Below are 27,853 nucleotides of genomic sequence, written 5' to 3'. Positions count from 1 at the left end.
GTTTGTGTTACTTTACCTAAAATTTGCCCTGGCTCCCAGTTGTCTAATGCTGTTCAGAGTCTTTGGTGAGGATGCCTGGCCCCTCACGACCTGTCCCCAGCATGCCTCTCCCGCTCATCTCCCACCATTGCTATCACCCCAGTCACACCATCCTCTGCCGTTACACCCACACTTGTGCTCCTTCACTTCCACTTATTCCTGCCACACTTATTAAATCAGCCCTGACTCTGTGCTAGGCACTTCCCAGGGATGGAGGTGCTATACTGATGAACACACAGACAGGTCACCCTCAGAGCTTACAGAGGACCTGTGGGATGCAGATGATCACCAGGTGGGGGATAGATGCGATACTGGGAGAAATCTAGGCGCTGAGCTCACAGAGGATCACCTGCCCCAGAACAGGGGCATCGAGGGAAGGAGTGTCTGTTAGGAAGTCTAAGCTGGATCTTAAAGAATGAGTGTCATCAGACCAGGTGAAGGGAGAAAGCAGAATCGCTCAGGTACTGCTCTGGGTGCAGGAAATACTGCAGTGAAGGAGACAGAAAGACCCTGGCCTCAAGCCAGGATAGCTCCAGGGCCTGTGATGGCAGAGACTGGGCTTGCCGGGGAACCTGTCAGATGCGGTGGACTAGTGCAGTGTTCTCAGCCGTGGCTGCACACTAATACCACAAGCGGAGCTTTAGAATCCCCGGATGCTCGGGGTCTTCCCCTGAGTAATTCAGTCACAGTGTCTGGGAGTGGGACTGTGATATTGGGTTTTTTTTTTTAAAGCTCCCCGGGTGGTGGTGCTGGGCAACCAGGCTCATAAGCCACAGCTTATGAGGAACTGAAGATCAGAGATGAGGTTAGGAAGGTGAGCAGAGGCCAGACCGCCAAGGGTCTTATAAATCCTGTTAGGGGGCTTGTCTTAATCAGGAAGGCACTAGGATCTAGTGAAGGACTTAAGCAGGATAATGACAGGATCAGATGGTTCCCGCCAACCTGTGGCTACCCTCCCCCGGCCCCAGCCTTAGAGATTCAGTCTAGATGCTCTGCGCTGAGTGAATTCAATGGAGCAAAAGTAAAGTGATGTCCATTTGGAGGCTGCTGCAGGAGCCAAGCAGAAATAGTGGTGCTGGGCTGCCGTGAAGGGAGTGAGGATAGAGAAGGAAGGGGAGATGTCTGAGAGACTTAGAAGGAGACTAGACAGGACTCAGGGATTCACTGGAGGTAAGGGCTATAGGAGGGCAAGGAGTTGTGGAAGGTCCCGGCGTGGGGAGCTGGGTCTGTAATGGGCTTGGTGCCGGGACGAATGGGTTTGGAGCTGATGGGTCCACGTGGGACCTGCTTCCTGCTCCCTTGTTCCACTGCCTGCAGTCTTGTGCCTTTTCTTCTCTGTGTGACAGGGCACCTGTCTCCCACAAGAGCTGTTTTACACATCTCCTCTTCCAGGAAGCCTACCTGGATCCTCCCCTCCTTTGGCTCTGGGTGAGTGTCCAGGTGTAAAGTCAGTATCCTGCCTGTATTTTTAGGTATCTACTCTATAGCTCGGGCTCCTTCAAGGAGGGATGTGTTTTATTCTGTGCCTAACACAACACCTGATACATGTTAATAAAGGCTTGTTAAATTGAATAAGGATGGATGGAGAGTTGGGCCAGAAGCAAAGCTCCTCCTAGGAGTGTGAATGGAAGTGGGTCGTGGGCTTGCTGTCCTCGTTCCTAGGGTAAAGAATAGAAGGAGTCCAGAGGCAGAGAAGAAGATGTTTGCTAAGCTGATCAGGAAAGAGACCTAGTTAAAGAGGTACCAACCTGCTGACTCTGAAATAGAGTGTTATATTTAGTAAGCTATCTGAATTCTTTTTTTCTTATCAAGGTATAGTACTGTATAATATATAGATTTCAGGTGTACAACGTAGTGATTCGCAGTTTTTAAAGATTATATTCCATTTATAGTTATTATAAAACATTGGCTGTATTTTCTGGGATGTATAAGATATCCTTGTAGCTTATTTATTTTATACATGGTAGTTCGTGCCCCTTAACCTCCTACCGTGTCTTGCCCCTCCCTACCCCCTTCTCCCCATTGGTAACTACTAGTTTGTTCTCTAGATGTGTGAGTCTGTTCTGTTATATTCGCCAGTTTATTTTTTTAGATTTCTTATATAAGTGATGCCATGCACTATTTGTCTTTCTCTATCTGACTTACTTCACTAAGCATAATACCCTCCAAGTTCTTTCATGTTGTTGCAAATGACAAATTTTATTCTTTTTTATGGCTGAGTAGTATTTCATTGTATGTGCACGTACCCACATGTGTACGTGTGTTTATCACATCTTCTTTATCCATCTGTCTGTTGACGGACACTTAGATTACTTCCGCATCTTGGTTATTATAAATAACGCTGTTATAAACATCATTTGAGCGCACGTATCTTATAAATTAATGATCTCTTTTTTTCAGACATATCCCTAGGAGTAGTATTGCTGGGTCATATAGTAGTTGCAGTTTTAGTCTTTTGAGGCACCTCTATTCTGTTTTCCATGGCGACTGCACCAATTTACATTCCCACCAAAGGTTTGAATTTTTGAACATAGTTTCAAATTCCTCTCCTGTCAAAAGTCACATAAATCTCTTAAAGCCTTTCTGCATTCGTTCTGTTTTTGATGCCTCTTCCTGCCAGTGAGGTGTGATTGTGGCAATAAGTAGATCTGAGTTTAAATTCTGATTACTTGCTATGTGACATTGGGCATGATACTTAATTTCTCTGAACTCAGTTTCCTCCAACTGAAAGGTTGAGATAAAGAGGAAGATATATTTCTCCTGGAATGGTTGTGATGTTGAAGTAGTGGGTGGGAAAGCACCAAGTATTGGGCTAGGCCTGTGGTGGCTCCTCAGCAGTTGTTCCTTTCTGCCTTCCAGTCACCAGCACTTGGTCCCTTTGCACTTTTCAGCACTCAGGGTCAAGGGTGGAGCCAGAATTTGTTGTGTGTACTAAGATTTGCTCATAAAGGACCCTGTAATGATTCTCCTAGGGACAGGTGTCTGGCCTGTCTGCAATTCTGGGGGATATATGGGTAGAATTTACATGTAAACAGAACTTCCCTAGTGGCTCAGATGGTGAAGAATCTGCCTGCAGCACAGGTGACCGGAGTTCAATCCTCGGTTGGGAAGATCCCCTGGAGAAGCAAATGGCAACCCACTCCAGTATTCTTGCCTGGGAAATCCCATGGACGAGGAACTTGGCAGTCCATGGAGCTGCAAAGGGTCAGCCACGACTGAGTGACTAACCCTCTCACTTTTCACTTTACATGTAAGTAGTTGCTGCAAAAGAAAACCAAAGAATTCTACAAAGTCAGAGCTGGGCAAGTCCTGAGGGATCCTCAAATTCTAGGACAAAAACTGGCTTATATAGTAAAAGGGAAAAATGAGGCTATGTAATTTTTTTTTAAAGTGATGATTCATTCAGTTTATAGAATTGTGAGATCATTTGCTTTTTTGTTTTCAGTTTCTTTTATGAAAGCCTTTTTTATCTGTGAAATCTTCAGTTTTGAGAACCACTGATCTAATCTTACTTCATTTTACAGATAAAGGAACAGGCTATGTAACATTAATGGAACGTGAAGTATTTTCACAACCTCTAAGCTCTTATTTGACTGCAGGCGCCATGAGGGCTGTAGTTGTGTCTCCTGTTTTTTTTTACACCCCATAGTCTCTGCACATGGGCAGATCATGCCTGGCGTGGAAAGCTCACCGTAATTATCCGTTGGAGGAATAATTGACATACTCAGCCCAGACACTCCAGAATCCTAGTTTGTAATGATATTTATTATTACTAGTGGAACCAGTAAACTCCTTGTGGGGATCCTCTGTCCTCTGTCACCCAGCAGGGCAGGTGTTCAGTGAATGAGCTCCCAGGTCACACAGAGTTCAGGCACGTCCAGGAAAAGATAAGCCAAGAACCCGAAGGACAGCAGGAGCCTTCCCTCATATTATCTCATTTAATCTTCACAGTCACCTTGCCGGGAGGGTAATAATTTCAAGCAGCACAACTTCAAAATTCTTCACAAGATACAGCCAGATTTTATTTTTAAAATTTATTTATTTGTTTCTGGCTGGGCTGGGCTTCCTTGCTGTGCACAGGCTCTCTCTGGGTGTGGTCCGCAGGGGCTACTCCTTGTTGGGTACATGTGCTTATTGTGGTGACGTCTCTTGTTGCAGAGCACAGGCAGGTTCAGCAGCTCTGGCACCCGGGCTCAGTTGCTCTTGAGCATGTGGGATCTTCCCAGACCAAGGATCCAACCTGTATGCCCTGTATTGGCAGGCAGATTCTTCTTCACTGTACCACCAGGGAAGTCCCAGAAGATACAGCCAAATTTTAATTCCCAAACAGATGTGCATTTTTAAATACTGCACATGGAAGGTGGGTGGGTGAGGTCAATACCTTTTCAACGTCCATTTTTTTCTTCTTCAGTATAAGGGGAATAATGATCCACAGTGTTTGGAGATGGGTTTTTGTAGAAATGCTCATTTGCTGAGATAAAATGCTTTTAAAATGTCCTGGCAGTTGAAAGTTAAAAGAAGCAAAAATATTATTCCCCTTCAACTTTTCTGCCTAGAGGGTGAAAGTTTCTCTTCTTTAGATAGAATTATATTATTTTCTACAAAGCATCACTTTTCTGTGAAATATCATATGCTTTCAATTTGCAGGTTCCAACACAATAAGGTCATGAAATCTGTTTAGTGGATAGAGGTCTGCATTAAAAAAAAAAAGATGAAATAAAATGGAAAACGTCACAGTGCATTGTAGTGCATAAATAGGCTTATAGTATACATATATATTTTGCATATACATATATGTTACTTGCAGGATAAAATGTATTTCTTTTTAGAGTTTATGGTCTAAAAAGTTTGGACAAAAGGGTTTGGTGATGATGCTTTGCACATTATGGTTCTGAGGAGTACTCACTGACATGGATAAAGGGATGTCGTGTCATTAGGATGTGGCAGCAGTCAGGAAATGTGGCTGCACAGTGGGAATCCTTTAGTGCTGCAGATACTTCCTCCTCCTTCATGTCTCAGGATAATGCATGTTTGCTTACAAAATGTGAAAGATGCCAACTTGGACATGGAAACAATGGCACCTACTGTTCAGGACCATGGGTGTGTGATGGGAGCTACCAGATAAGGCACGTGTGTTTGACAAGTGTGAGTTCTGCTCTCCAGGAGGGATCCAGTGGTCCCTAACCTGTGGTAATTTGAAATTTGTTGTTACTGTTGTTCAGTCGCTAAATCGTGCCTGACTTTGCGACCCCCTGAACTGCAGCACGCCAGGCTTCCTTGTCCTTCACTGTCTCCTGGAGTTTGCCCAAACTCATGTCCATTGAGTCAGTGATGCCTGATGCCATCCAACCATCTCATCCTCCCTGGTCCCCTTCTCCTTCTGCCCTCAATCTTTGCCAGCATCAGAGTCTTTTCCAATGAATCAGTTCTTCACATAATGTGGCTAAAATATTAGAGTTTCAGCTTCAGCATTGGTTCTTCCAGTGGACATTCAGGGTTAATTTCCTTTAGAATTGACTGGTTCGATCTCCTTACAGTCCAAGGGACTCTCAAGAGTCTTCTCCAACATCACAGTTCAAAAGCATCAATTCTTTAGCGCTCAGCCTTCTTTATGGTCCAACTCTCACATCCATACATGACTACTGGAAAAACCATAGCTTTGACTATATGGACCTTTGTCAGCAAATGCAGCAGCAGCAGCAGCTCTTTAATAGGAGAAGGCAATGGCAACTCACTCCAGTACTCTTGCCTGGAAAATCCCATGGACAGAGGAGCCTGGTAGACTGCAGTCCATGGGGTCTCGAAGAGTCGGACACGACTGAGCGACTTCACTTTGACTTTTCACTTTGATGCATTGGAGAAGGAAATGGCAGCCCACTCCAGTGTTCTTGCCTGGAGAATCCCAGGCACGGGGGAGCCTGGTGGGCTGCCGTCTGTGGGGTTGCACAGAGTCGGACACGACTGAAGCGACTTAGTAGTAGTAGTAGTACTAGCTCTTTAATATGCTGTCTGTGTTTGTCATAGCTTTTCTTCCAAGGAGCATCTTTTAATTTCATGGCTGCAATCACTGTCGACAGTAATTTTGGAGCCCAAGAATATAAAATCTGTCACTGTTTCCACTTTTCCCCATCTATTTGCCATGAAGTAATGGGACTGGATGCTATGATCTTAGTTTTTTGAACGTTGAGTTTTATGCCAGCTTTTTCACTCTCCTCATTCACTTTCATCAAGAGGTTCTTTAGTTCCTCTTCACTTTCTGCCATAACAGTGGTGTCATCTGCACATCTGAGGTTATTGATATTTCTCTCGGCAATCTTGACTCCAGCTTGTGCTTTATCCAGCCTGGTATTTTGCATGATATACTCTGCACATAAGTTAAGTTAAGCAGGGTAACAATGTACAGCTTCGATGTACTCCTTTCCCAATTAATTTGCTGAGGCACTGATCTGAGCACATCCCAGGCCTGTGGGTGGAGAGAGACAGTGATTTAGCTTCTGAGGGAGCCACGCCTCCTACCTTCCCTCTGCATTCTACGGAGCTTGTGAGGTTTTCTAATCTTTGTCTTTTTTTTTTTTTTTTTGGTGGGGTGGGGCCGGGGGGATGGAATATAATTGCTTTACAATGTTGTGTTAGTTTCTCTGTACAGTGAAGTGACTCAGCTATAGTATACATATATCCCTTCCCTTTTGGACCTCCCTTCCACCCTACTTCCCATCCCACCCCTCTAGGTCATCACAGAACCCTGAGCTGAGCTTCCTGTGCTTTCTAGCATGCATGCATGCTCAGTCCTGTCCGACTCTGTGACCCCATGGACTGTAGCCTGCCAAGCTCCTCTGTCCATGGGATTTCCCAGGCAGGAATACTGGAGCAGGTTGCCATTTCTTACTCCAGGGGATCTCCTCAGCCCAGGGATCAAAGCAGAGGCTCCTGCTTTGGCAGGTAGGTTCTTTATCCCTGAGCCACCAGGGAAGCCCTATTCTTTGTCTTGTCATTGTTCAGTTGCTGAGTGGTGTCCAGCTCTTTGCGACCCTATGGACCCACACCAGGCTTCCCTGTTCTCCACTATCTTTGTCTTAAGAGCACAATTCTCTTAAAGTAATAAAAAGTTGGTTTTTGTGTGAAGAATGACCACAAAGTGAGAGGTGAAGTTTGAGTAAAACTCTGGATTGTGAAGATAAGCCAAAAAAGATGACCTCTTGACAAAGTTGTGATTTTCCCAGAAAACAAAAGTCACTGTGAGAGTTCCCAGGTTCTGCAGGTTGGTGATTCCTGGTGCTCTGTGTATGCAGCTCTAAAGACTGTCAGGAGCAGGGCTACCCTCGTGGCTCAGACAGTGAAGAATCTGCCCGCAATGAGGGAGATGGTCAAGGCTCTGTGCAATATGCTTGGATGCCTTTTTAGAACCTGTAGGGAAGCCTTGATTTGAGGCAATATTCATTTAGCATATAACCTCTGGAAGATAGAAATTTAGAGGGTAGAAATCTTCACTTCTGTTTAAAAAGAGGAGAAAACATGCTCTTTTTTTTTTGTCTTTTACTGATTAATTCCGGATACTTTTTGACCCATTGCATTAGGAATGACTGTGTTACGTTCTCTGCTATGATCTTTGGATCTTTAGGACAGACCTGCCCATCTCAGGTCTGCCCAGAGCTGAGTCCTTCCCACAACTCTGGGAGGGAGAGGGAGAGCTGGAGACAGGAGATGGATTATCAGTGGACAAATCAGGACCAAATTCTGGATGGATGGATTCAAATCCTTCCTTTGCAGGTACCTGCTGACTCTTTTGAAAGAAGGACAATGAAGTCACTGGTGGGTTGAGCCATGTGCCCTTCTTCTAAACCATATAAACTAGGTAACTGGAGGGTCACCCCCATCCCCATTCTCCAGAAGTTGTTATCCTAAAGCTTGCATTCCATAAGGTACCTGTGAGTCATAATTGCAACTGCAGAAAGAGGGAGAAAGAGAAGAAAGGGAAGTGGCATATTAGTTTATCAGGATATGAGAAATCACACCTCGATTTTTATTTAAAAGAAAAAAAAGTTAGGCTGAGATTCATTCATTCATTGCTGCATGACGGACGTCACCAGGAGCCTGACTCTGCTTTTTCAGCTCTGCACCTGCAGAGGCTAGGTGGACACCTCTCCTGACCATCATCAGATCCAGGGGAAACTTGTTCCTGCCACCTAACTGACTGTCATTGATTTGGTGGCCATTTGTTGAGTGCCTGCTACCTCCAACATCAGCCAGGTGCCTGGATACAGAAAACATGCAATGAATGTTAAAGTGTTGATGCAAGATGCTTTTTTCGGCCTTGAGACGAAGGGAAGAGAAAAATGAACAAAGCCTAGTCTCCTTGAGGCTCACGATCCAGAGATAGACAAGAAGACAATTAATTAAAAGTCAGGTCAACCCCAGTGTGGGTTGTAAAGGAGAGAGAGGAATTCCATGGAAGTACAAAGAGAAGAGAGAGGAGGGCAGAGAGAGGAGTGAACTGAGAGAAAGCGTGCAGAGCAGGTGCCCAGAGGAAAGCGCGCCAGCAAGGGCAGAACCGGCACCGAGCAGGGCAGACACCAGTCGCACTTGAGGAGCTTGGGGTAACGCCAGGCAGCAAGAAGGAGTCAGGAGAAGTGTTGAGGTGTGTGGTGGAAGATGGGGCTGGAGCCTGCAGTTATTCCCAAGGCACCAGGAACCATCAGAGGTTTTGAGCAGGGAGCAAGGCATCGGGTGCTTTGTGTTTTAGGAAGAGAAGTTGAAGAGGATGGATTGAGGCAGGGTGAGTGCCATGGGGAGGCTCCTGCAGTGGGTCACTGGATGAATGACAGGGCTTGGCCGAGGGCAGTGGAAATGAAATGGAGGTTACGCCGGAATGATTTGTACTCGAAAGCCAATCTGTGAATTTATAATGGGCATGAACCTACCCAACCACTTGAATGATTAGGTCAGCTGGCCAGAACACAGCTTTTTAAATTGAAGTACATTAATAATCAAAGGATTATTCGGTGAAAGTGGAGTTAAGGGAAAAGGAGTTTAATGGTCTGAACAGACCTTCCACTCGATCTATCGCTGTCTTTGCATAGCGGTAGTTACACAGCTGAAGTCTCTGGTGAGTTGTTACTCTTCTCTGGAAAGACCCTTGGCCCGCAGGAGGAACTGCTCCCCTGGCCAGCACTGGAGAGAGGCCGTATTCGAGGATCTTTTGGTTTCAAGAAAAGGAACTCACTCATCAATGAGCAAGTAAAATGGGAAATAATTATAAGGAAGGGGAATCTTCCACCCCAAATACTAGAAAGGGGCCAGACTTTCTGGGGCTTAGAAAATCCCAGGTCCTTTCTCCTTCCCACTTCCTTCCCTCTACATCCACTGAGAATCTGCTTTCTTCTGGACACATTGGCCTTTCTGTTCCCATTCACTTGCATGGACCCCATTATAACTGCCCCCAAATGGTGGTCTTCACCCCTAGTCAGACTTAAAGTCTGCTCCTCACACCTGACCCAGTTTCTGTGTCTCAAGTACTAAAACTTGAAGAGAGGATCCCATTGTTCCAGCTTGGATCAGGGGCCTTTCCCTTATCCAGTCAGGCTGAAAATGTGACATGATAGATTCTTAGAGGAAAAAAAAAAATGGTAGTCAACCCTGGATAACTCTAGTGTACTGGCATTATTGTTCAGCTCTGTTCACTGATTCAGTATATTTGTTGTCTTTTGCTGTATAACAGAGTACTCCAAAACCTAGCACCTTAAATAATAAGTGTTTATTATGTTATATACCCAGTTCTGTGAGTCCAGAATCCAGGGACAGCTTACCTGGGTGTTTCTGCCTCAGAGTCTCTCATGAGGTTGTCGTCACTGTTCCGTGAGGCTGTCACCATTTGAAAGGCGGGCTGGGGGCTGACCTGCTCCCATGACAGGAAGGAAGCCTCCTTGCCTCACTGGCTGCTGGCTGGTGGCCTCAGTTCCTTGGCATGTGGGTGTCTCCATAGGCTAGGTATCCTTAGGACGTGGCAGCTGGCTTCCCCAAGAGCGACTGTTCCAGAAGGAGCACTTGAGATGGAAGCCACAGCCTTTTATAACCTAATCTCAGAAGTGATGATCACTAGCGCCCTGTTCTGTTGGTCACACAGACCAACCCTGGTACAATGTGGGCGGGGGATACACAGAGGTGGGGATACCAGGAGATGAGGCTCCTTGGGAATCACCTTGAAGACCCGTTACCATATTCAGTCAGCAGACAGTGATTTCATGCCTACATGTGCGCCAGGTGCTAGAAACGGAGAGCTTGTCACACAGAGTTTTGTCCCTGAGGAGCTCAGTGTCTGGTGGGGGAGACCTTATAAGAACACCATCATGTGTCCCCTGAGCCACCACACTTATCCTCATGAGATTCACATCTTTTCACAGCAGTCTCTTATTTAACCATCCTCAAGTAGATCCCTTGTTTGCCCAGATGGAGTTTTGGTTTGCTTTTTTTCAGTCACAGCCACAGTAAGAAATACATTTTATATCACAAACCAGTACATACATAGACACATTTATATTGGAAACAAATTTCACAGAAGAGTTTACACCCTCACTGCCTGCAATATATTCAAATATTTCCTATTCTAGGCAATTTCATTTTTTGCAAAAGTTGGTCACAATCTCATGGATTTCATAGCCTGTCGCGTTGTGACCTGCCGAGTGGAAAGCAGTAGTCTAAAGAAGTCCAAACTCTCTGCCACTCACAACAAAGCCCCTCACCATCTACCTGTCTGAAGCTCCCCCTCATTCATATTTAACAATGACACCCTGCATAACGCTCCTCTACCTGGAGCTCTTTCCTCTCCTTCCCCACATGGTTTGGAGAACTCTTATTCATCCTTTAAAACCCAGCTTTAAAGTGAGACTCCTCTTCTTGCTCCATCCTCTGGCCCCCAGAGCATTTCCTGGACACTTGGTCCCTCCTCCACTCCCAGCCTGTCCTAGAGCCAGCTACTCCAAGCCCACCCTGTGTTTTCACTGAATCTCTCTCAGTACGTTTAGGACATTGAGCAAATTAGCATCACACAAATGACGATGCTGCAAATGAGCGGTGTGCAGAGTTGGGGGTGTTGCAGGCAGGTTTCCTGTCAATGGAGCCACGTGCTGCAGAAAAAGGATCCCTCCCCCACAGCCGGCCGTGTCCCCGCTCATCCATCACAGGTATAATTCGCAGGGGAACTGGCTGCCTGGGTTCATTACTGCGGTTCATTTTAGCTGATCTGGTTTCTTTTCTTTCTCCTTACTTTTTTCTTGTGCTTGTGTCGATGGGGACAGCCTAGTGAGAGAGGGAGCTTTAGGCAGCAAGATAGAAAGGCCTCTGTATCTGCACCCGCCCTGCAGGAGGGGGGTTTCCTTTCTGAAGTGGTACGGAAGGAGGGTTTTGAGGTTTTTGAATATTTGCTTCTGAGTATCTTAAGTAAGAGATTTGTTTGCCCACATTTGTACTATCTTGGCAAGCTAGCAACCCGACAAAATATTTTCTGGTTGGTTTTGCCTGTGCCGTGGTTTTTATTTTTGAGGGGAAGAAAAATTTACACCTTGGTTAAATTGTTCTGAAATACAACGGCTGTTGTTTTAAATTGCTGTTAACTTCAAGGGTTGAAGCTAATATGATTTCCAGGCTCATGGGAGTTGCTGATAGACTATGCTGTGAACCATAACCAGAAATGAAAAAAAAAATTAGACACGCGCAAAAGCAATTAAATTATTCCTTCTCCAATATTCTCATTTCTGCATTTATCAACGGCTGGGTAACTACCCAAGGATATGCTGACTTCCTTGTGATGTGTGCCTTTTAGGGGGAGGGAAGTAGGGTGGGAGACAGGCTGTAAACAGATCATTACTGTAGAGTGTGATAAATAGTCTATAATAGAGTACGTATTACATGCATAGAGAGGGGAGTTATTTATTCACGTTCAGCAGTATTTTTCAAACGAAGGTTGCCTCCCTTAGTGGATCGTGAAATCCATTATAAGGTGGCAAACAGCATTTTTAAAAATGGGATAATAGAATGAAATAGATCAAGTTGCATCCTCCACAGGAAGTTTAGATACTGTTTTCGGAAACCTTTGTTTCAGTTAGGCATCTACTGCATTGCAATGTGAAATCTGTTTCTTGAGATTGAGTCTCAGGCAGGGATGTTTGAAAGCCACTGAGGGGTGGAGGGAAGGCTTCCCAGAGGAGGTGGCATTTGAACTGGGCCTTGGAGAATGGTGGGCTTGCCCCAAAAGAAGGACATTCCAGGCAGAGGGGAAAGGATATGGCCAAATGGGGGAGGAGTTTGTTCTTGTCCAGGGGTGGGTGTTCTCCATGACTGGACTGCAGGGTGCAGGGACAGGAGTAGCTGCAGGTGCCCCTGGGGAGGCAGGTGGAGCCAATGAACCACTTGTAAGTACAAGTATCAGGGCCTCAGTTCATCCCAGAAACTCCATTTTTCTGCGGATGAGTTTGGCCTTGGGAATCTGTGTTTCTGATAAGCTTCCCTGGGCAGTGAGGTGCTAGTAGAGGTGTGACACCAACAACTCTGGGTTTTTGAAAGGTGATTTGGGGTCATAATTTAGATAGAAGAGTGATTGGAGGGAAGGGAAATCGAGAGACCAAGCAAGAGATAAGGGCCTGAATTTAGGTGAGGCAGTTAGTGGAGCAAAGGGACTAGGTTGGAGGGAGATTTTGGAGGTGAGTTGCCTGGGTTAAGGGAGAAAAGAGAATAAGAAGTCACAGATGATTCTAAAATATGTAGAGAGTACATGTCCTTTGCTCTGATTGCCCATCTGTGAACAACCTCCTGGTTGTTAGACCTGACTCAGGTTAACCTAACTCTACAAGGGACTGACCAGTATACCTAGACTGCTAGTTGACTGGTTTGATTTACAGTGAGGGAGGTGCCTTAACCTTTTTGGGTACAAAGGTACTTGTATCTTTGCTCAGCAGTATCAGAGCACCTGGGGAATGGCACCAGTAATTAGAAGATTTAGGGAAGAGAGAATTGTATGGTCTAGGAGGTATTTCATGGAGGCTTTGAAATTGCCTGACCAACTTTACCCTGCTCACATTAGAATGTGATCAGAATACTCGTGGAGGTGATACAATGTCTCTGCCCCCTCAGTTTTTTTCTTCCATGTTGAAGATGTATCTTGGTGTGTGCTTTGTACTTACTTATTTCTTTGTATTCGACTTGTATGTACAAGTCATCTTTTAGGGGTAGTTTCTTCTTCATATATCTTCCCTCTTGGTTTCATTTTCAGAAAGGACACTGACATTTACTTACTGAGCAAGCCCCTTTGCATGGGTAGCTTATCTTCACGGTTGGCTTTCTCTCCAAATTCTGAGCTTGTGAGACCTCTCTGCTGCTGTTTCCATGACCCATGATCCTGCTGGGCATGGTGGAGTGGAAGGGACACTCTGCAGAGGACATGTTCAGAGTCCCGGCTCCACAGGGGCCTGGGAGCTGGTGACGCTTCCCGTGTGTGTGACGCCTCCTCCAAACCTAATGACTGTCCTCCCCTCACATATTCAGTGGGGAAACGGGCTGGATGTGTAAGACAGCAAGGCCAGTGGGAGGGACTGTGCCTCTGTTTTCTTAAACAGTTCTCTGTTCCTCATCCTTTACTAGAAGCTTGTAGGAGTTCAGATTTTTTTTTTAAGTCTGTCAAGAAAAATAACCAGCTTGAAATATGTCAGGACTAGAATAGCCTTAGTCTCTACAAAGATGATTTAAAATGTTTATACTCATGTATCAAATAAAATAATACTGTAGGCAAGGTACTGAAAACATTTGTAATCATTCCAGTAATTTGCTTATTTACCACTGCTTTGAAAACAATTCCACGTTACTTCTAATAATAGTATTAGCAACCACAACAGTAACGGCAACTAATATTGAGTGTTTATTGTATACCAGGCACTAAAGCTGGTTTTACATCCCTAATATCATTGAACTCTTCCCCTATTGACCCAAGATACAGACACTGTCACCTTCATTTTACATATAAGTAAACTGAGGTGAGAGAAGTTAAAAAAATAGGCCACGGTCACATGGCTAAAATGCAGCAATGATAAAGCTCTTTGATGAGCGAGGAAGTGAAAGAGAATGAGGAAGAACTTATAAACCATTAGGCAATACTGTCTGGGATCAACTGGGCAATGGTTTTATGTGATTCAGGGAGACTGACTCTATTATTAGCTTAATATGTAGCTGTCTACGTAGAAATATGATGATTTCTTGCATTCTTATACATCTTGTGGATTGGGTTGTTTTTCTTTTATCCCACAAGTACTGGTTGCGAGCTTAGTATACACAAAGTCCTCTGCTAGGCCCTTAGAAAATAAAAAGCCTTTGAGGAGCTCCTTATCCTGGACAGAACATAAGAGAGATACGTTTGGTGGAATCATGTGAGATTGCCATTGGAAATTTACACGGGAAGATTTCACATGACTTAACCTGACACATAACTAAAACGAGGTGATGGAATATTAGCTGAACATACTGACCTTTCATTATGTTTCAGGCACCACGCTAAACATTTTACATGCACTAGTTCCTGAATCCTTAAAATAACTCTCAGACATGAGTACTATAATTATCCCTGTTTTATAGATGAGGAAGTTGAAGCTCTGAAGGGTGAAGTGACTTGCCCAGAGCCACACACCTGGTGTGTAACAGAGATGGCATTTGAACCCCGGGCACTCTCAGAGCACAGCCAGTGCACTTAAGCCTCAGATTATAAGCACTTCAAGAGGGTCAAATAAAAGTACCAAGCTTATTTATGCACACTGAGAGCTTATAAGTTTTTTATATCACAAACATTCATTGGATGTATCTCGGAGTTCTATGATCTGGACACATCTGGTCATGCATATCACCACTTAATCTCCAGTATTTGCATTCTCCCCGCTCTGAGAACGGCTAACCAACTGAGGGGAACACGTGGAGGAAGGATGCAAAAAACAGCAACATTTTCACTTTTACTTGTTATGTTGGTATTGAACCTGTTTATTTAGAGGTACAAGCCCATGCTAGAGCATTTCAATTTTATCTTTTTTTCCCACCTGTGTCCAGTTGCCCTTCTTACTAGGTCACATATACAGACAAGCATCATAGGAGGGAGCTTGTACATAACTGTACACGATTAAAGTTTTTTGCATATGATCAAGCCATTTAAAGAACTTTCCTTTTTAAAAGTTTTCTAATCTTATATTCAGATACCAAAATCCTGTCTATATAAACCATCACTTAAAATTTTATGTACAAAGGCATATCCCTTATTTTAAATGTTACTTTTTTTTATTTGCATGTGGGAAATTTTAAGAAGTTGTTTTTGTTTTATTTTTGCTGCTGCTGCTGCTGCTAAGTTGCTCCAGTCGTGTCCGACTCTGTGCAACCCCAGAGACGGCAGCCCACCAGGCTCCCCAATCCCCGGGATTCTCCAGGCAAGAACACTGGAGTGGGTTGCCATTTCCTTCTCCAATGCTTGCAAGTGAAAAGTGAGAGTGAAGTCACTCAGTCATGTCTGACTCTTAGCAACCCCATGGACGGCAGCCTACCAGGCTCCTCCATCCATGGGATTTTCTAGGCAAGAGTTTTATTATTAAATGATACCAATTTGTGTTACACCTGGTGAGTCTGAGATTCTCCCCACTGCTGTCCCAGTATTTTGTGACCCAGCTCTACCCCCCCAAATATTCTAAATTATCCTTGACAACTGGCAAAGTAAATCTTCTCCAATGAGAAAGGATGGCCCCTTCTGCCTATGAACCCCTCTGCCAATGAGAAAGGATGGTCCCCCTAACTACCACTGAACTTGGTTTTTATTGAAATAGCACAGACTGCTTGTTCCCAGGATCCTTTTTGGGACTTGAAGAGAGGGTGTGTTGAGGAGTCAACCAGGCCTGGGTTCCCCCCAGCTCTTCTTAGACTGATGACCTCAGGCAAATGATGAGAAGCATTGGGAGACTCATCAGTGAAAATCTGGATAATTAAACATTATTCTGTGGGTTTGTGTGAAGGTTCAGGCAATAATACATACTATAAGAATAAAGTATCTAGAATAATGCCTGGCAGGACTTAGTAGGCCCTTAATAAATGTCAGCTCTGGTATTTGGGCATTTGTGAGAAACCCCGCAGTGCCCTACCCTCTTCTGGACCTCACCTCTTTGTTAAGTGATTTTAAAGTCAGATTTGTATTTTTTTAGGAGTTTTGGCCTAGTAGGGAGATCAGCTTTCTGAAATCCATTAATATTTCATTGGAGCTGTGAAGCAACAGCTGTAAAACTTGCTTGGTGGGCCCTAATTGCAATGAATAATCCATGGACTCCTTTGAAATGTAATTCTTCAAAATGTGTATTATAATTAAACTCTAGCCAATCCAAAGGCACTTTAAAACAGGTTTTAAAATTTCCCGAGCCAATTAGAAAACTGGTTGGTCCAACTGTCAAGTGTAGAGAAATAATGCTAATTTATGCAAAGACTTCAGTTCCAGGAAGACCTTGGCTGAATGTGAACACAACACATATCTTCTGAGAAAACACCTCCATGATACTATGTGATACTAAATCACTGACTGTATTTGTTAAGGCGGGTCTAAATACAAAGCACACATTGTGAGTGACAGAGTGGCAGTTACTTGAACAAGATATGGTTTGTTTTTTAAGAGATCTATCTTGAATATGACAACATTGTATACCAACCTTGACATATTTATTTTGTACAATAAAACAGCATAGTTACAGTATCCTTATAAAAGCAAATGTGGTATGCTACCATTATGTTTTTTAATGCTCAGGGGATTTGTATTAGAAACTAACCAATTTCACTTAAATAATTTAAATCTAAGGATAATTTTAGAACTCAGTATCTGGGGGATATGGGTTTGAGCTTTCTATCAGCAGAACCCCATTGCTATATGTATTATAAACTAAAATAATTTTAAAGTATTTCTGGGGCCTACATATGTATTTTTAAAACTCTGAATCACATATTTGTACAATCCATCTTTTACTTTGATATTTATTTAAAATAAAAGACAACAAACCCCCAACTTTATTTTTGTGGGCATTTACAGGAAAAGTAAATGTAATTAAACCACAGACACCTACTCCCAATCCACACTGTCATAATTAACATTTCTTTAAGTGCTCTGGATGCTGGATGGTTTATGGAGACGTCTCAATTTGAGATTAAATATGGGTGGTAATTATACTTGGACTACAGAGTGTTAAAAGGCTAGGTAGCTCTCTTTCTCTTTTTTTAACCTATTCTATTTCAATGGATATTTGGGTAGCTCTCTTTAAGACTGGGTATCACATCGTGAAAATTCCACAAATGTGATGATACAGATATCTGCATAAAGAGTAAGCACTGGGAACTGGATGTTTTAAGAGTGACTTACTTCCCTCCTCACCTTCCTCTTGGCTGCTAAAGTGTTGTGTGTTTTTTTTTTTTAATGTTGACATACAGGTTTACAGATAAGGTTTCACTACACTTCGGAATGGAAAGAGGGTGTTGCAAAGGAAAGCTTAGTAGAAATAAAAGTTGGAATGAATTACCAAATAAGTTAAAAGTGATGTTTTCGCTTTTGTTTTTTTAAAGCATAAGCAAAAAAGGATTTATTGGGACATATTCTAATTAGAGTTTAAACAAATATTGTGTTTTTTGTTTTTAAACTACCCCCACTTCCTGGCGCTCCCCCCGCCCCCCCCAACTAAAACTGGCGTGTGTGTGTGTGTGTGTGTGTGTGCCCGCCCCCCCCCAACTAAAACTGGCGTGTGTGTGTGTGTGTGTGTGTGTGTGTGTGTGTGTGTGTGCAGGGCGCCTGCTGAGAACAGCACGCATCTCGTAGATCTTTAAAAAAAAAACAAAAACCCTGTTTCTTGAATAAACCACTACGTTTCTTGAGGTTAAAAAGAATCCCAAAGGAAGCAGGAATTATCAGCTTTGGAGTTTGATTTTTCTAAAAAAAAAAAAAAAAAAAAAATTTTTCTTAATTAAAAAAATCCTAATCTCCGCATTTTTTGCTAGGCGAGAACCGAAGTTTGGAGGTAGACGAGCAGGCGAGCGGTTTGCCCGGGCGCAGAGCATGAAGGCCGGGCGGGCGCGGGGAGCGGGCGCCCGCCGCCCGGCGCGGGGGTGAGCGAGAGAGAGAGCGGAGCGCGTGTGGCCGGCGCCGCTCGGCCGGGAGCTCCCGCGCCCGCGCCCCGCGCCCCGCGCCCGCCGCCGCCGCCGCCGCCGCCCCTGGTGCGATGGCGCAGAAACCCCGTTGACAAGGCACTGCTTTTTCATGACGGTGAGTTTCCCTTTGAGTGTATTATAATTTTGTGATAAAAATTTCAAGGAGAAAAAAAAAACACACACAACCTCCTTCCTCTGCCTCTTTCCTTCGGGGAGGGGAAAAGCGAGGGCGGGGGGGCTGGAGATCTATCTCCAGACAGACAGAAAAGAAAGAGGAGCAAATTAAACACCGAGTTGCCAAAACCAGGATATTAGGTTTCAGCCCAGAGAGCTATTGGCTAAGGCTGTGTTTTTTTTTTTTTGGGGGGGGGGGTGGGTTTGTGGGTGGGTGATGGTGGTGGTGGGTGGATGTTTAATGGACACGGAGAAAAGGGGAATCGAGTGTTTATGCCTTTCCCAGCGATGCCCGGGCCCCGGGAAGACCAAGTTCAGTGTCGCGGGCGGGGGCGCAGGCGGGCAGGGGGCGGCGGGGCCGGGCTGGGGGCTCCTCTGCGGGGTGGGGGCCCTGGCGCCTTTTTTTTTTTCTTTTCGCGGATGCAAATTTCTGGAGCGGGGAGAGGGAGAAGCCTGGGAAGGGGGGTGGCGTGGCGGTTGGTGGTGGGGAGGAGAGGGGAGGGAAGCCTTTTAATGACTCATTGATTGAGCCGGTTTAAAATTAGTTGTGTGCGCGAGGGCGAGTGTGTTTTCCGCCCCCCCGGAGCCGCCGGGAGCCGGGAAGGAGGGAGCGGGGCTCGGCAAGGGGAGGACGGGCGCGGCGGGGCCGCGAGCAGGGGGCAGGGAGGGCCAGGAGTGACGGCGGGCGAGGAAGAAAAATAATCTTTTCCAATCTCCTCCCCTCGGTTCCCCCCGCCTCGTTTCTTTTCTCTCTCCGAAGCTCTTGGGTGTGAATCGCATTTTCTTTCTTCTCGGCAAAATGGACCCCGCGTCTCAAGAGGGGGAGGGAGCGGGTGGGAGGGAGGCGGCGGGGACGGGGTTTATTTTTCATCCTGGCTTCCTCCTTCCCGGCGCTTGTGCCGCCGGCCGCGGCGGGGAGAGCGCGGGGCCGGCCGGCCGCTCCGGCCTGGTTCCCGGCGCGCGCGCCGGGGCCGGCCGGCCTGGCCCTTCCCCGGTCGCCTCGCCGCCTGGGCCCGAAGCACCGCCGACGACCCGCGGCCGGGCCCGGACGAGCCCTTGCGCCGCGCGGAGGACCGGCGGCTCAGCCGGGCTCTTCCTGCGGGCCCCGCGCGGCCGGTCCGAAGAGACGAGAGGCTCGGTGGCACTCTCTTTTGGCTGCGAGTGCGCGGGCCCAACGCGGTTCGCGCCCCGCGACCGGCCAGGACGCAGGCTCTTGCGGGGGTTGTGCGGGGCGGGGTTGGGGGGGCTGTTGGAAGGCGCTAAGATGGCGCTGGGCCTGGCCCTTCGCCAGTGCTGGTGGCGCAGTTGCTCTGCGGGCGCCATCTTCCCCGGCGGCACGGGCAGCGCCCTTCTTGGACGGTTCGCCGGCCCGAGCGCCGGGAGGTCCGGGACGTGGGGGCCACGCTCCGCAAGCGGAAGTCTGTGGAGTAGCCTGGTCCCTCCCGGTGCCCCCAGACCCAAAAGAGTAGGCCGCCGGCTCTGAGCGGGAAGGGGTTGGGGACCGCGGCGTCTTGTTCCTTTTACCACTTGCCTTTGAGGGAAAAGAGTCGGGCCTTGCAGCCGAGGGGTCTCTTCCTAAACCCGCATCCCACCCCCACCCCCAGTCAAGACTGGAGATGAAGGCTTCCCCGTGTCTTCCTAGGGCTCGAACCTGCAAGACTTTGCTTTCCCTGGCCTGGCTGGGGGCAGATCATGGAGGCTTTCCCTTCGCCCTCTTCCACTTCATTTTGAGAGAGTCAAACCCAGTTGCAGAATTGCAGAAAAAAAGTCGAGGACAGTGTCTGCCTTCCACTATCGTGATTCTGTATGGGTCCCCTACTAGTTTTCTTGGTTGTGTTTTCACAACCCTGGACAACCTTTTCTCTGGTGGTCACATTTGTGGGAAGGTAATGGGTTCCAGTGATTTGAAACTTCTTTTTGGCTTTCATATTCCTATTATAAATGGTAGTAAATTACAATAGTTTCTTAGACCTCTGATCTGAAAAATTAAACTCGCTTTGAAACACCCCGGAGACTTTTTCCTTTCAAAAAAAAAAAAAGGCGGGGGGCTGTTTTGGTTCATCTCTTTCTAATCAGTATAAGACTTATCAGTTCCCCCACTTTTTATTTAAAATGTTTCCTAGAAGCATTCATAAAAATACTCAGCTGTCTTGTAGTAGCAGTATAACAATGGGTGTGTGGGTTTTAACTTTGTTACTGAAAAGATTATTGGGAGGAGGAGTCTGTAAAGCTCTGATCTTTCTAGGCGTCTAGATGGAAAGTAAATAGTTAATTTCTAGTGGATAAAAGTAACTTAGGTGCACCATTAGGTATGTCCTTGGCTGTGGTGGATGTCTTTAGGCCTTTTAAGATTGTTGTATGCCAGGAACAGTGCTTGGTGTTTTTTAATTCCTATTTATCATATCAGCCCTGCAGTATTGGTTTTTATTCTCTACTTGCCAGGGAAGGAACTTACAATGTTTGCCAAGATAGTTGAATTGTTCAAAGTCTCAAAGTTTTAAGTGATAGAATTGACAGTGGGTCCCAGAAGCCCTGTTCTTGGCTCTGTATCTAATTTCCAAATCAGAGCATTAGAATCAACTGGTAAGATGTTTTTAAAATACGGATTTGTAATATCCATTATTTGTTAGGGACAGTTGGGGTTTTTCAAAAGGTCTGATGTATTGGACAGTCTCAGTTTTAAGTTTCTGACTTTGAATTTCTTGATGCTCGTGACTCCCTCCAAGAATTTTGAAATTGTTGCTCATGTAGGGTCGCCTGGACTCTGTTATTCCAGGCTCTCCAGGTGACTTCATTGTGACCCAGAGACGTATTCAGAACATCCCTGTATTAAACTATGCTCTGTGCTGCTGGCTATCTTTTGAATTGGAGCACGTGCTGCAATTCATGGGGTCGCAAAGAGTCGGACACGACTGAGCGACTGAACTGAACTGATGAGACTTGAGGTTCATATCATTTTGAGTTTCAGCACAATTTTATTGCTTACGTTATTTTTTTCTCCTCTGCCATTTATCAAAATGTTGAAACGATTTTCTTACAGAAATCCTAGGTATCCCAAGACTTTTAAATCGTAGTACATTTTAAAATATATATATATATATATATATATATATAGTTTCATTCTACTGAGAAGTTACATAACATACTGGCTTCAGGTCTAGCCAGGCCATCTAGTTTAGTCAAGATAGCTCTGGAACAAAAATAGAATTGAATCTAGGAAATACAGAAGTTAGAAGTGGGGTAGAAGATATACTGAAATCAAAACCTAGAGATAAATCCTTGAAAGAACGAGTTCTTTTCTGAATTTTAAATTGAGAAGATATTTCTTGCATTTTGGGAAGTAGGATGGGGAACTTATTCTAAACACGAGACTTGGTAGGAATGGAATATGCATTAAAGACACAGAAGGTCAAGAAGAAACATCCAGAGCAGATAATGAATAGCCAGCCAGACCAAAATGAGAGAACCAAGTCAGTGAGGAAATCATTAACTTCTCTGGAGCAAAGATCACATATTTGAGTTATTTTGTGCTTTTCTTTCTTCTGAAATAACTGTTGTGTTTAGTGATTGCTAGGGGAAATGGTTGAAACCTTTGATGCAGGTGTCAGAGTTATATTATTTTTGCCTATATCCATGTTCCTCTGTGCTATATTTTGAACAGCTTTGTAAGGGGCCGCTGCGGATACCTGTGTGCAGTCCGTTGTCTAGTCCAGTGAGTGGGTGGAGTTCTAGTATTTGACTGTCCGATGTGGTTTTTCTCCGCTTGTTTTTCATGGCGTAAATGCCACAGCAATTATTTTCTTTGACTAAAATCCAGTAAAGCTTGAAAGGGGGCGTGTGGCGCGTGGATCTAAAAATCAGCCTGTTCAGAGGGAAAGAGAAGCTTCTTTATTTTAAAGTAGCCTTCAGTAGAATTCAAGACAGACAAGATCTCTGCCCTCAAGAAATTTGTAGTATAGTGTGAAAAACAGGAAATAAGGAAACAGAAATAATCAGGGAAATTAAAGATGAAGAAAAAACTTAAAAGAAGTTAAGCTTGTGGGTCAAAAGAGTGTGTTATGGGGAAAAGAGTGTATTGTTTTGGCTAGTTAGAGTCAAGGAGTGTCCCTGTGAAAAGGTGACATTTGAGCTGAGACTTGACACATGAACTTGTGTTAGCCTTGTGAAAAGCTGGGGAGACATTCCTGGCCTGGGAACAAGTACAAAGCCCTGAAAGGTCTGGAAGGGCAGGGATGTTAGAACAGAAAGAAGCAGGAGGAGAATGCAGTGAAATGGGGTTAGAGAAGTTGTGCAGGGCCTCTTAAGACATACAGGGGCTTGGGGATTTTATTTTATGAAAAGGAGAAGCTATTGTAGGGCTTTAATTAGGGGAGTGATATGTTTTTGTTTTTAAACATCCCTGGCTGCTCTGTGGAACAAGAGAGGAAGCAGAGAGGGCAGTTGGGGAACTACTGCAATGGTCAGCTCAAGTTTGATAGTATCTTAGGCGAGTGCAATGGAGATGGAGCAGAGTAGATGATGCGTTTCAGAGATATTTTGGAGGTTGAATCAGGAGTATTTGCTTCATGGGTTGTCGGTGGAGAAGCAGGAGAAGGAATCAAAGGATTCCTTCAGATTCCTGGCTTACGGCTTGGTGGCTGGTGGTGCCAGTTGCTTGTAGAGAAGACTGGGGCGCGGGGGGTGGGTAACTAGAGTTCTCTGTGGAACCCGTTGGATGTCTCACAAGTGTTTGAAAAACCTAAGTGGAAAGTCAAGCAGGCGGTGAGTGTTCAAGTTGAGCTGAGGGTAGTGGACATAAATTTTGAGAGTCACCAGCATAGAGAGGGTATGTCATGGAACTGGTTGAGATCATCTGTGAGCATAGAAGACTTACGATCAAGCCTGAAACTCTCCTGTGAGTGAAGGGGGCGCAAAGGAGACCAAGAAGGCTCTGCACTAAAGCAGGAGAGTGATTTTATCTGTTTCAAGAAAAGGGAGTGGTCTGCTGTGCCAAATACTACTGAGAAGTTAAACCCTGAGGAGAGAAAAATTCCACTTGGATTTGGCAGTCTTGACAAGTAGTGTTAGTGGCCCGTGGAATGGAGGCCAAATTGGAATGCACTGAGAGAATGATGAGAGTGAAAGAGGAGAGTGAAAAAGTTGGCTTAAAATTAACATTCAGAAAACTAAGATCATGGCATCAGGTCCCATCACTTAGTGGTAAATGGATGGGGAAACAATGGAAACAGTGACAGACTATTTTGGGGGGCTCCAAAATCACTGCAGATGGTGGCTGCAGCCATGAAATTAAAAGACGCTTGTTCCTTGGAAGAAAAGTTGTGACCAATCTAGACAGCATATTAAAAAGTAGAGACATTACTTTGCCAACAAAGGTCCGTCTAGTCAAAGCTTGGTTTTTTCAATAGTCATGTATGGATGTGAGAGTTGGACTTTATAAAAGCTGAGCGCCAAAGAATTGATGCTTTTGAACTGTGGTGTTTGAGAAGACTCTTAAGAGTCCCTTGGACAGCAAAGAGATCCAACCAGTCCATCCTAAAGGAAATCAGTCCTGAATATTCATTGGAAGGACTGATGCTGAAGCTGAAACTCTAATACTTTAGCCATCTGATGTGAAGAACTGACTTGTTTGAAGAGACCCTGATGCTGGGAAAGATTGAAGGCGGGAGGAGAAGGGAACGACAGAGGATGAGATGGTTGGATGGCATCACCGACTCAATGGACATGAGTTTGAGTAAACTCCAGGAGTTGGTGATGGACAGGGAGACTTGGTGTGCTGCAGTCCATGGGATTGCAAAGAGTCAGACACGACTGAGCAACTGAACTGAACTGAGAATGGGAGTGAAGCCAATGTGACTCGCTTGTTGGGAAAATTTTGCCATAAAGCAAGGACAGAAATGGCACAGCAGTGGTTGGGGAGAGAGAGAGGTGGGGTCAAGGAAGCACATTTTTTAAACTGATGGGAAATAGAAGAGCATTTTCAATTAGCTAGCGAGACTGTCTGATAGGGAGAGACTAATGCAGAAGAGAGAGAAGACTACCAACAGAGCAGAATTCTTTCTTTCTCTTTATGTCTCTCTCCTTTGCTTTGCTTTCAGGATCTTCGTTTCCCAACTAGGAATTGGGCCAACTAGGCATCTAGGCCAAGGTAGTGAAAGCACCATGGCCTAACCACTGGATCACCAGGGAATTCCTGCCAAAGCAACAAAATTCTTCAGTAGGAGAAGAGTCAGAATACAAGAGGGTTTGCCTTTGGTGGGAGCAGGATGACTTGCAGTGTAGCAGGAGAGAAGGCAGAGAGGTTTAGGAATTGGAGGTAGAATACGGGGCTTTTTGTTCTCATGGTTTCTGTTTTCTCAGTGGAGTCTGAGGCAGGGCCAGCACCTTAAAGGAGAAAGGGGTGTGGATGGTGTGAGATAAGGAGGACACCTTGCTTTGGACAGCAGGGCAGTGAACTCATTGGGATACTCGATAGGGTGGCTGGGCATTGCTGAAGGCCTGGGTGCGTGTTGGAGGGTGGGGGTCTGCATGAAGGTGGAACCAATCAGTCCAGTTGTGTGATTTTCTGCCACCAACTAACCACTACCGTTTATTACAAGCAAAGTAAAAGCAGCCAGGTGATCAGTTCAACCAAGATTGGCATTTTTGCCCCCCAGATGTGATAGGAAGAGAGACGCCAGGGACTCGAGGGTGGTTGCAAGGGGGTAACAGTGATGAACCAGGATAATGAGGGTGGGGGCCAAGAATTTAACCTTGAGAATAACTTGGTTAATAAAAAGGGACGTAATGGTAGAGAATTTCAGCTGGGGATAATGAAAAAGTTCTGGAGCTGGATAGTGACAATAGTTTTATTGGGTTGGCCCAAAAGTTCGTTTGGTTTTAAGTAAAAAAAAACAAACACGTTTTATTGAAGAACATATACAGAATGTTCTTTTTGGCCAACCCAATACAATAGTGAGTATGTACTTAAAGCCAATGAAGTGTACGCTTAAGTGGTAAATCTTGCGTGTTTTACCACAATTAAATGAATTCAAGAGTTCCCTGGTGGTCCAGTGGATAGGACTCTGTGCTGTCAATGCTGAGGACCCAGGTTCTATGAAGAAAGACTTAGAAATCATATCTCAAATTATTGAGAGTGAAGAGACAGTAACCCCTCTTACCATGGGCCCAAACTTGAGTAGGTGAAGCAGTCACCTATAGACACAGAGCTTCTGGAGGAGAACCGAGAAATCTTATGTTTCCCTGTTCACTGACTTTTTCTAAGCCTTTAGCGTGGCATTTAAAACGAGCTGGGCACTCAGTAAACATTTGCTGGCTGACTGCTTAGACAACCAGGTAGAACAGAATGATGGGAACTAAATAAAAATTGTTTTTGAGATAGAAATCAGTAGGGACTTGTACATTCTGATGGCTGTGGGTGAGAGAAAAGTCGGGTTAAAGGGAGAGGGAGAGAACTAAGGGAAGGTCATTTTTTAAAAATTCAGATAATACCAAGTGGAACTTTGTAGCACATTCTTCCCTCACACTGCTGTTATTCACTTTTTCATAAGGTTCCTCTGTTCCCCAAATTGCCTAAGGAGAGGAGAGCAGGGTAGATGATAGGATTCAGAAGAGAGGTCTTTCCTGAGAAGATCGCAAGGTCATTTGTCAGGGGCAGAGGCAAAAGGTTTTGAGTTTGAGGGGAAGAAATGTGTGAGATGGGGAGGATGGAGGAAAGGAGTGGGACTTGGTGGCAGCGAGGCAACGTGAATTAAACAATATACCAAATCCACCTGCATGGCATGGTTCTCTCATGATCAATAGTGTTCTAGAGTAAAAGTGAAAAATACAGTGGGTGAGGGGGCTGGCAGACGGTGGGGGTGGTTAAATGAATGTGCAGTGGGAATGTAGACAGAGAAGAAAGGCAGTGTTGACTTTAAAGGAAAGCCCTAAAAGGGAAACTTTGTAAGTGGTCCCTCACTGAATGGAAGTGGGCCCAGAAGGCCACTCTGCTGAGGCGGTTGTACACGCGTGATGTAGCTCAGGAGCGCTCAGAACTGGCAGAGTGACTGGGATGGGAATGTGGAAGATAGAGGTCTTGGGGAGAGGCAGCTAGGGGCTTGATCTTTTCTCCCCCTTACCTCATATGTGCTGCCATTCAGGAAGAGACCTGAAACCTCACTGTACCAGATGTTTAACCCAGGTTCCCCTTCCCTGTACTCCCAATCAACTTTGATTTATGTAGTTGTGATTTAATTATGCATTTCTTTTTAATAAAGTTGGAAAATTGAACATTTTCTGTTTTTGTGGGTTTTTTGGCTTATCTTGCAAACACACTGAACATTCATTTTACCTGAAATAAAAATCCTGAATGTGAGGGAATGAGATATGAAAAGTATTGCCTTTCTATGCGTGCTCAGTCGCTTCAGTCGTGTTCAACTCTGTGACCCCATGGACTGTAGCCCGCCAGGCTCCTCTGCCCATGGGATTCTCCAGGCAAGAATATTGGAGTAGATTGCCATACCCTTCTCCAGGGAATCTTCCCAACCCAGGAATCAAACCCTCTTCTCTTGACATCTCTTGCATTGGCAGGCACGTTCATTACCACTAGCACCACCTGGGAAACCCCCATGGAGGGCTTTCTAGGAAAGGCTTAGGCTTATTTCAGTTTTCTACTGAAATCCATGGTGCTTCCTAGTATCATTAGAAATTAAACATGGAGTCCCAACCTGTGATTGAAACATTTTCGTAAGAAAGAAAATGGGGGAAAGGAGAAAGAATGTTGTTAAACCTTAATATTATTTCAGGCCCTGAAGGGTGTTAAGGATTATAAAATTCTAAAGAACTCCCTGTAGATAGGTTTTTCTCCATTTTATAGATAATGAAACTGAGGTTTAGAAATGATAAATCACCTACCCGAGGTTACATTACTAAGGGGCAGAGCTGGGGTTTGAATATATACTGCATGTCCATACCTCATACAGTTTGCCATTGATATTAAAACCATGTCTAAGTTTTGTCTACAAATGACTGCCTACAAGTTAAAATATTTTGAGGCCCTAAAATTAAACTTGGATGACCTTTGTTTCAGTAGGAGAAATAGTAAAAGGTAGTGTTTTGTTGGTAATTAAAAATGGTGACCAAAAAACCCAGAGTCTTGTTGTCAGTGGTCAGATTTTAGGTCAGAGCCATTATTCTGCTCCTTGTGCAGATAATTCAGTTTCAATCTGCATAGCATCGTGAACCAAACATAGGGCCCATTTTAGCTCTATACTTGGGGAGCAATCAGAGATTATGAATCATACCTTTCACTAAACAAAAATCCTAACTGGAAGTGAGAACACTCAGAACCTGAATTAAACATGATGCGGTGCCGCCCAGGGTGCTCCCTCGCTTGGAATGTGGGCAGTGTAATCATAGTACGGATTTGGGGGAAAGGATTTAAAACGGACAAAGTATGATTCCCTCTATAAGGAGACGT

General features: G+C 44.9%; 1 protein-coding gene across 1 annotated transcript in view; it reads left to right on the top strand.

The window, feature by feature from the left end:
• The first annotated feature begins 18,047 nt into the window (after nucleotides 1–18,047).
• Nucleotides 18,048–27,853, top strand: part of BICRAL (BICRA like chromatin remodeling complex associated protein) — a 78,216-nt gene continuing 68,410 nt past the window's right edge. Inside the window, exon 1 of the mRNA XM_055571396.1 lies at nucleotides 18,048–18,337. The gene's annotated coding sequence lies outside the window, so the exon portion shown is untranslated. The remainder of the gene's footprint in view (nucleotides 18,338–27,853) is intronic.

Source organism: Bubalus kerabau, chromosome 3 (assembly GCF_029407905.1).
Source record: "Bubalus kerabau isolate K-KA32 ecotype Philippines breed swamp buffalo chromosome 3, PCC_UOA_SB_1v2, whole genome shotgun sequence".
Taxonomy (NCBI): Eukaryota; Metazoa; Chordata; class Mammalia; order Artiodactyla; family Bovidae; genus Bubalus; species Bubalus kerabau.
This window is presented reverse-complemented; position numbering and strand designations above follow the sequence as displayed.